The sequence below is a fragment of the Crocodylus porosus genome, unplaced genomic scaffold (genome assembly GCF_001723895.1).
Source record: "Crocodylus porosus isolate Cpor-Errol unplaced genomic scaffold, CroPor_comp1, whole genome shotgun sequence".
NCBI lineage: Eukaryota > Metazoa > Chordata > Crocodylia > Crocodylidae > Crocodylus > Crocodylus porosus.
In genome coordinates, this window is record NW_017728947.1 from 83,036,614 (window position 1) to 83,046,337 (window position 9,724).

Sequence of the window (9,724 nt, forward strand, 5' to 3'; positions counted from 1 at the left end):
CCCAAGGGTGCCCTGGTGAACAGTTGTTCACCGAGCCCTTGATGTATTCCCCTGATATAGCGGGAAGCTGCTACCAAGTCCCCTCTCAGCCTTCTCTTTTTTTTTGGCTGAAGAGGCCCAAGTCCCTCAGCCTTTCCTTGTATGGCTTTTCTTGCAAGTCTCTGCTCATATGGGTTGCTCTTCTCTGTACTCTCTCAGGCTTTTCCATGTCCTTGCTGAAGTGTGGCACCCAGAATTGGATGAAGTACTCCAGCTGCAGCCTTAACCAATGCTGAGTAAGAAGCATCACTTCCTTTGTTTTGCTTGAGATGTATCGGTTGATGCATGCCAGAGTATTGTTTGCCCCGCTGACTACAGCATACTGATGGCTCATGTTCATACTATGGTCTATTATTACCCCTAGGTCCTTTTCAGTCATAGTGCTATTCAGTTTGGTGCCTTCGAGCCTGTAAGTATGTTGGGGATTGTTGTACCCAGATGGAGCACTTCTCAGTGTTGAACTTCATCTGGTTCTGATCCACCAAACGTGACACCCTGTCTAGGTCTGTCTGTATCTACAGTCTATCTTCAAATGTGACCATGCACCCCCATAACTTGGTGTTTTCCACAAACTTAACCAATAAGCTCTTCACCCCCACATCCAAATCATTGATGTTGAAAAGCACTGGACCAAGCACAGACCCCTGAGGGACACCACTGGTGACTTCTTGCCAAGAGGATACAGATCCATTCATTAAAACTCTCTGGCTCCTACCCCACAGCCAGCTTCCTACCTACCTAACTGTCAAGCATTTAAGCCCACAATGCTCCAATTTTCCCGTGAGAACTTCATGGGGTACCAGATCAAAGGCCTTTTGGAAGTCAGTGTTGACCTCCTCTCTCTTATTCAGGTGGAGAGTTACCTGGTCATAGAAGGAGATGAGATTGGTAAGACAAGACCTGCCCACAATGAATCCATGCTGGTTGTCATTCAGAATCCTACCTTCTGTGAACATATCACACACAGACTCTTTGATGAATTTTCCCAGGATTTTCCCTGGGATAGAAGTTAGGCTAATTGGCCTATAGTTGCTCAGGTCCTCTCCCCTTCTTGAAGATGGGCACAACATTGGCCCTCTTCCAGTCTTCAGGGACCTCCCCCAAGTGCCACAAGTTTGGGAAGAGTTTTGCCAGAGGTCCTGCAATGACTTTGGCCAGCTCCATGAGCACTCTTGGATAAAGTTCATTGACTCCTATTGATTTCAGTAGTATTAGAAAAAGTCCAGGGGGCTTGAGTTTCATAAGTACTGAGTGGAATGTTAGTTTTGATGGTGCTCTGTACGTCTGAGAACCAAAATTACAGTGTCATTGGTTTTCTCCCAGGCTTCATTATCTCACTAATACTCAATAGACTTCATGGCCAGATGCAGATATGCAGGCACATGTGGTTTGTGGCACCGCAGACCTCTTTGCAGTGCCACAAACTGCATGTATTCCTCGTTAAACCACATACAGCAATGCTAATTTGCAGCACTGAGGCACAGTGTGCCTCAAGATGGGGGCTTCATATGCCTCAGTATGGAGGTTACACAGCATAGGCCTCACACTGAGTCACACCCAGGGCTACCTGCTTCTCTGTCTTGAGACACACTGCACCCAAGTCAGCCAGAAAATGGCTAGAGACATTTTTCTTTCTCCACCTGCTGCTCCCCAGCTGGCACAGGGTGCCTCAGTGTGGGGGCTGGCTGTTGGCTGGCCCCACAATTATTCATCTTGTGCCCCAGCCATCCCCCTTTGCAGCACATGGAGCAGTGGGACAATCTGCAAACTGCATGAGCAGGAACATGGAAGTACTAAGCAGTGGCAGCACTAAGTAGTGGCACACATTTGTAGTAGCACGCCTCTGCTTGTATGGACACAGCCTCCACTTCTCCACTTTTTTCCTCAAGTTTACAGTCTATTTAATTTTCCTAAATCCATGGGCTTAGTTTCTAATGACCTTGAATACCACCTTATGTTACAAGCGGTTCCACTCAATGGGACCTTATTGAAAAGCACCTCATGTTACAGGTAGTTCCACTCAGTCAGTCTCAATGGGATCAATAGTTGAGTGAGTTTCAATTCATTGTGAATGAGAGGATCAGAATGAACTTCATGAGGACTTCCCCTGGAAGCTAATAAACTAGATGTTAGTGTTTACAAGATTTATCCTGGCTCTGCTATTGCAGGAAATCCTGTTTTATAATTCTTTTCCTAAACTGATCATTTGAATTTATAAATATGAAAACCAAGTACATTCATAAATCCCAATACAAAGTAAAATAAAATGCACCCTAAATATTTTTTTTCTCAAAATTGTTGCCTCAATGAAGCTGAAAAAAATCAGCCTTTATTACAATAAAAAATACTGATCCGGACCATATATCTGATATAGTGAAAAAAAGTACATTTAATTAGTCTAACCTTCATTTGTTTTTCTTTTTTTTATTGGGTATAATCCAGTAAATCTCTCCAAAAGCAAAATATTAAACCCAAATCAAAAACAAACAAATAAAAGCCCTTGTGTTGGATTTAGAATCCGTAAACCATTTCATAATTAAGCAGCCAGAACTGAGAAAATATAGTTTAGAGACCCCAGCAAGGTGTATGGTTACAGGTGTCCAATAGAAAAAAGGTCCAAGTTCCTGAGGAAAAGTGAGAAAATACCTACTGCTTTCTTGGATCTGTTTTCCTTCATTTATCAAGAGGCAAGACAATGAATGCTAATGGATAAACAAATCTATTATCCCAAAGTACTCAAAAAACTGTTATGCCTATATTATTGAATTTTAAATGGACAACAGCAAATCTATGGAGTAACCTCATTTTCTCCATGAAGAAAATCAGAAGATAAATGCTGAGGTTTTGGTCTACATGTTTGCACAGAAAGGGTATTGAGCTCATAAGTCTTTCTAAAAGAGTGGGGAAAAATTTTATTAATTAATAATAATTGGTCAAATCCTGTGGCCCCTAGACCTTTGTTCAGTCTTGTCTTTGACAAGAATTTTTCCTTAAATAAATGTGGCAGGCTTGCTGATGGCAACCCAGCTTGATGGCTTGAGCCAGATGGCTCAGCCTGATTGGGAGGGGCATATATATTATATTATTAAATAAGAGTTACATACATATATAAAAATATATACATTATATACATAAATATAATAAATTAAAATTTATTTATATAATTTATACATTTTATATATATAAGTTTGATGTAATGTTGTACTATTGAACCTGTAGATAGTTAATCATCATCAGGTGTCCCTGGTCTCTTCTCTGTAGGGAAGGGAGGGGAGCTGGCCTGAAGCTAGGCAATCATGCTCCCATAGCATACACACCCACTGAAACTTCATAGTTTCATAGTGCTTAGGGTCAGAAGGGATCTAAACAGATCATCAGGTCTGACTCCCTGCCCTGGGCAGGAACAAGTGCCGGGGCCTAACACCCCAGCCAAATATCAGGCCAGCCTCATCTTGAAGACCCCCAAGGTAAGGGAGAGCACCACTTCCCTTGGAAGCCCATTCCAGAGCCTGACAGCCCTAACTGTAAAATAGTGTTACCTGATGTCCAGCTTGAACCTTCTCTTCACAATTTGTGTCCATTATTCCTAATAACCCTCAGTGGTGCCCAGGGGAACAGAGCCTCACCCAATTCCCGCTAGTCCCCCATGGTGAGTTTGTAAATGGCTACCAGATCCCATCTCAGCCTTTTCTTGTGAAGTCTGAATAGATTCAGGCCCTTCAGCCTCTCTTTGTAGGACCTAACCTACTGCCCCCTTGACCATGCAAGTGGCCCTCCTCTGCACCTTCTCAATGCTAGAGAGTCACTATCCCCGATTCAGGCCGAATCCAAATCTGAATTGAATATGGTTCACTTCATACATCCCCGATAGTCAATGTTATCTTAGCATGATTTATAGTACAATTGGTTTCATAAACATTATTTTTGATGCAATAGTAAATCCCCTCCTTTGTAGCCTTGGATGAGATACTACTGGGCATCAAAGGGGACCTAACTAATACAAAGTCATTACCAATCACTGCTAGTATGGAGAGTATGGAACCAAACTGAAAGTTACAAAAGACTACATTGCACAGGGATAACACTTGTACTTCCCTTGAGTCTACGCTAGAAACCAGGACTATCTCCCCTCTTTTGGGTCATGCCTCCAGTGGCAATAAAGCTGTATTTGTGAAATGTATTGAAGTTAATTCATGTTAACAGTTGTGTTAAAGGCGTAGAAAAGGCAATAATAATGTTCTCATATTAGGTGGCTGAAATAAACCCTGAGAGACAGTTTTCAGATTAAAACTTCAGTTACTTTTTCATACATGGCTCTGCCTCACTGATTCTCTCTTCTCTCTTTTTCTCCCTTGACTTCTATTATTATTTATGATTTCAGTCTGTAACTACATTATTTCACTCTCTAAGGCAGTTATTCTCAACCAGGGTATCACAACACCTTAGGGTGCCATGAGATCCTTTTAATAGTGTCATGTAGTGCTGCACAATATCAGTACTCTTAGGTGTGCAAACACCTACAGATAATTTTCAAAATAAACCCAGAAAATTCAAATAGGAATCCATGGTGGCAATAATATTCTCACCTATTGTGATCTTTCTGAGTTCTTTACAACAGAAGAATTGCCCTATTATTTTTCTGTAGTCAAAAAAATGAGTTAAAGTTAAGAGCTGACATTTTTCAATGTCCTTGAGTCTAATGATAGATGTCTTGAATCTAAGAAGGTTGAGAACTACTGCTCTAAGGTGTATTGGAATTAAGCTCCCCACCCATTCCTACCAACTCTATTTACAGTTAGGTAAAGTTTTCCACAGATTTTTGAAAGGTTTTTTTTTTTTTTTAATTTCCCCACCAACTAAATTAAGAACAAATAATAACTCCTCAAATCAAACACGCACATATATCCTTTTTTTTCCTGCTGGTACCTCAAAAACTACAGCAGACATGGGGAGAAAACCAAACTGCAAAGTGACTTTGAATGATTAGAGCAGCTGAAGCTTCAGGCAGTGAGAAAAGGTTCAATATTAGTTCAAGTAAAGCTCTACATTTAAGAAGAAGAAGTAAAGAAATACCATAGTAACAAACTAAAGGAGGTGTGAGGGAATGTAACCAAGCAGGTATACCCATCAAAATAGAGATTAAATTTTTGTCTATTGTTGCACTACAAAAACAAGATTGGTTTATATCCACGAGAAGACCAGAATGACTTTAAAAACTGCAAAAATTACTGGTATGAAGTTTTCAAATTATGAAGCAGTTGTGAGGGTCAGCATCTCAGTTGCTGTAAGTTAGGTGTGAGCCAAAGTCTACTGAAGTCAGTGAATCAACATCAACTGAAGATCAAGAACTTTCCAGATCCCTGGACTGAGAGCCAAAATTCCCTTAATTTCCAAAACAAAACAAACTATTAGTCATTTTGAGTAAGTTCAAAAACATCTTCACCTTTATTTTTATGGCCCTTCACACTTGAATAAAATGGTTGAAGCAACAAAAATGTGACCTAAAATATTTGAGCATAGCCAGGAAATAGTATTCCCAATACAGAGACATTATTGAAGACAGCCATAAGGCTGTAGACTGAGAGTCCTTTACACATCTCAGGACATGTTATGTAGGGGAATGAAAGCAGGTTGAGTAATGAGCAAAATGGTACCACCCCATCAGGTCAGGCCAGGGAGATTGCTATAGTGGAAGCAGTCTCCAAAGGCAGTATAATAAATCTAGGGCTCTGGAAATCCCTGAAGAAACCCAGTATCAAGAATGGGAACAGATAACTTAAAGCTATTTGGTTGTTTAGCACAGAATCTTAACCTTCATCTATTCCCTGTCTTCCAAATCATTTGTGAAAGATGATGAAGTAGGGGCTGTGTAGCAAGGATGTATCACGGAAACAACCTTGGTCCAAAATATGGCAGGACTGGTAATTCAGTTTTCACTTCGTTTTAACGTAACCTAGGTGGGTGGTACATGGCTGATACCCCCTCTTCAATTGAAGGCATCCAGTTCTGGGCGCTGCACTTCAAGAGGGATGTGGCTAGCATTGAGAGGGTCCAGATTAGTTGATTTAGATCACTGTCTCCAATTCGATTCAGTTGAATCTGAAGATTCAATGCTGATTCAGAGAATCAGTGATTTGGCCATTAGACACGGCTTTAAATGTTTTTTTTTCTATATACCTCAAGGTACCGGCATGGCTTGTGAATGCTGCGATGCTGAGGCAGATGGAATGTCCCACAGGACTGCAGAGGGGCCTACCCATGTGCTCAGCAGCAAATCCAGATGTGGCCTGGAAGTACTTCTGGTTCACTTCCACGTCTCCTGCAGGGGGTGTGGGGCCCCCCATACCCGCCCGGCTCAGTGTTCAGCCATGGGGGGACCCTGGGTGTCCCCCCAGACCCAGGAGACACCAGTCACTAAGCTGGAGGTGGAAGCGGAGAGCCCCTCCCGTGCACTCCCTGGCGGACCTGGAAATGGACTGGAAGTGCTTCTGGTCCACTTCTGGGTCTGCTGCCAAGCATGCTGGGGAACCCTCCACATTCATGTTGGATGCTCCATCTGCTCAAGCATCACAGCATTCATGAGCTGTCTGCTGCCTTGAGGTATGTACAGAAAGCATTTAAAGCTGTGTCTATGTCCAAATCTCCAAATCTTTCCGAATCTCTCTGAATCAATTCAGAGAGTTCCAATTCGATTTGGAGAGATTAAAGGGTCTCCTGATTCAATCTGGATTTCGAGAGTCAACCTCTGAATCAGGCTGAATCTTCACCAGATTGAAGCAGGGACTGAAGCTTCACACAGCCCTATTGAAAATATGTCTTGCTGTATAGAAGTTTCCAGGATGACTCTTCCTACCCTTCCTGGTTTGGAAGGTGATGCTATCAGATACTAGTTTCAGCTTCTGTTTGTGTGTACAGAAGTGCTCTGTGCCTGTTTTATAGTTCTATAATTTAGAGCACTTTTCATAGCACTATAAATTTACAGCACTCTTAAACATGACAGAAGTGCAGTGTTGAGGGGGTGGGGAGGGAGCTCTGAGCCTCCCTGCATTTTCCAGGCTAGGAGGCAGGGTATGCTCTGCAGCCTCCTGGGGCTTCTCCACTGGTCAGAAATTTGACCAGCATAAATAAGTTATTTAAAGTGCTGTAAAATACAGGTCTTCAAATTTAATACCTCATTTAACAAGAGCTAAAGCGCTGTACCCATTTTTAAGTACTGTAAAGCCATGCACTTCTGTTAAGTCACAGCAATAAAGCTCTTTACATGGTGAAAAAGCAACTTCTGTACACACCCTCTTTGTATAGTCATTTCACTCCTTCTCCATTCTATTTTCCTAAGTTTTCTTTATTTTATGTCTCATTTGTTTCACACATAAGAAAAGATTTTGAATTACAGACCTGCACTGAGTTCTAAACCTTTTGCCCCTCTTTTTTTTTTTGCTTGCAGGGGTTGCATCTACATATGAAACTAAGGCAATGCAATAAACTCCAGTGTAGCTTGAGTTACACTACGCTGTTCCCAGGAACAGCCTCTGCACGTGTGCTGGGGACACCAGAACTTTGAGTCAGTATGGAGCAGCCTTGGGCTAACAGGAGGTACTGGGGGTCAGTGCAAATGACTCTACATAAGATTGTACTTTCTCCAACAGTACTCTTATGGTGGAGATAATTTACTGTGCTCTAATACCAGTGCACATGTAGATAGTGACACTTTACTGGGTACATCTTCATGAGATGCTTTACTCAAGATTAGAGCAAATTACAGCACAGTAAGCATCACTGTTTGTATGTGCAGTTGCTTACATTTCCTCCCAGTCAGCTGGGCAGCAGGGGATGAGAAGTTGCTCCCTGCCCCCAGTAGCTGCCTGCTGCTGGGGTGGGCTCTGCCACCGGAGCCTGGGCAGGGATAATAGTTTCATAGTTTCTAGGGTTGGAAGAGACCTGATTAGATCATCTAGTCTGACCCCCTGCCATGGCAGGAAATAATACTGGGGTCAAATGACCCCAGCAAGATGTTCATCCAACCTCCTCTTAAACCCCACCAGGGTAGGAGCCAGCACCACTTCTCTTGGAAGTTGGTTCCAGATCCTAGCCGCCCTGACCATGAAGTAGCACTTCCTGATATCTAGCCTAAACCTGCCCTCTGCCAGCTTGTGACCGTTATCCCTGGTCACTCCTGGCAGTGCACGGGGGAATAGTGACTCCCCCAATGCCTGCTGATCCCCCCTGACTAGTTTATAACAGGCCACTAGATCCCCCCTCAGCCTTCTCTTTTATGGGCTGAACAGGTTCAGGTCCCATAGCCTCTCCTCATAGGGCCTGCTCTGCTATACCCTGATCATGCAAGTGGCCCTCCTCTGGACTCTCTCGATGCTGTCCACATTCCTCTTGAAGTGTGGCGCCCAGAACATGGGGCCGGCACTAGGAGATAAGGATTTCCCAGCCCTAGCCCCAGCCCCACAACTGTGGAGCTAGGTCTGGGAGATAAGACTCTCCCATCCCTGTTCCTGCAATTGTGATTGCAGCATCAGGGCTAGGATCTCCCTGCTGCTGAGGCAGGGGGACATTGTCCCTGCCTGGACTCCAGGGGCCGAACCTGCAGCAAACAGCTTGTGGAAGCTATCTCCTGGCCCTATACTCCTTGACAGCCCCTGGGCTAGCACCCAGGGGGAGCCTAGAGCTCTCACTCGCTGCTGTAGGTGGCTGGTGCAGGGCTGCCAGGGGCTGGAGCAGATTGCTGTCATAAGCACCAAATCTATTCCCATGCCCAGGAGACTTTGGTCTAGTGGCATTTACCCTAGATTAAACTGCTTCCTGATTATTTTCAAATGTAGACAAGTCCACTGGGAGTGTCTGCATGAGATGCTACTGTATGTGCAGTAGTGTTGATGGGCACTAACCATGATGCAATGCTACTGCACAGTAATAATGAGCTACTGTGCAGTACCTTGCTGCTGCACAGTTCATAAAATCATAGAATCATAGAAGTATGGTTGGAAGGAACCTTGTAGGTCTTCAAGCCCAACCCCCTGCCTGGGTGGGAGAAAAAGACTGGACTCAAATGAGTCCAGCCAGGTAGTCATCAAACCTCTTCTTAAAGATCCCCAGGGTAGGAGCCAGCACCACTTCCCTAGGAAGTTGGTTCCAGCTCCTAGCCGCCCTAACTGTGAAGTAGTTCTTGTGGATGTCTAACCTAAATCTACTCTCTAATAACTTGTGTCCATTGTTCCCCGTCATGCCAGGGGGTGCTAGGGGAAACAGTGTCTCCCCTAAACCCTTCTGGTCCCCCCTAGTGAGTTTATAGACAGTCACCAGGTCCCCCCTCAGCCTTCTCTTGTGAAGGCAGAACAGGTTTAGATCCCGCAGTCTTTCAATGTAGGGTCTGCCCTGTAGTTCCCGGATCATGCGGGTGGCCCTCCAGATCCTTTCAATGTTGTCCACATCCCCCCTGAAATGGGGTGCACAGAACTGGACACAGTATTCCAGCTGTGGCCTAACCAGCATCGCATAGAGGGGGAGGATCACCTCCCTGTCTCTACTTGAGATGCACCTGTGGATGCACGACAAGGTACGGTTAGCCCTGCCAACCATGACCTCGCATTGTCGGCTCATGTTCATCTTGGAGTCAATAATGACTCCAAGATCCCTTTCTGCCTCCGTGCTCTCAAGAAGGGAGTTTCGCATTCTA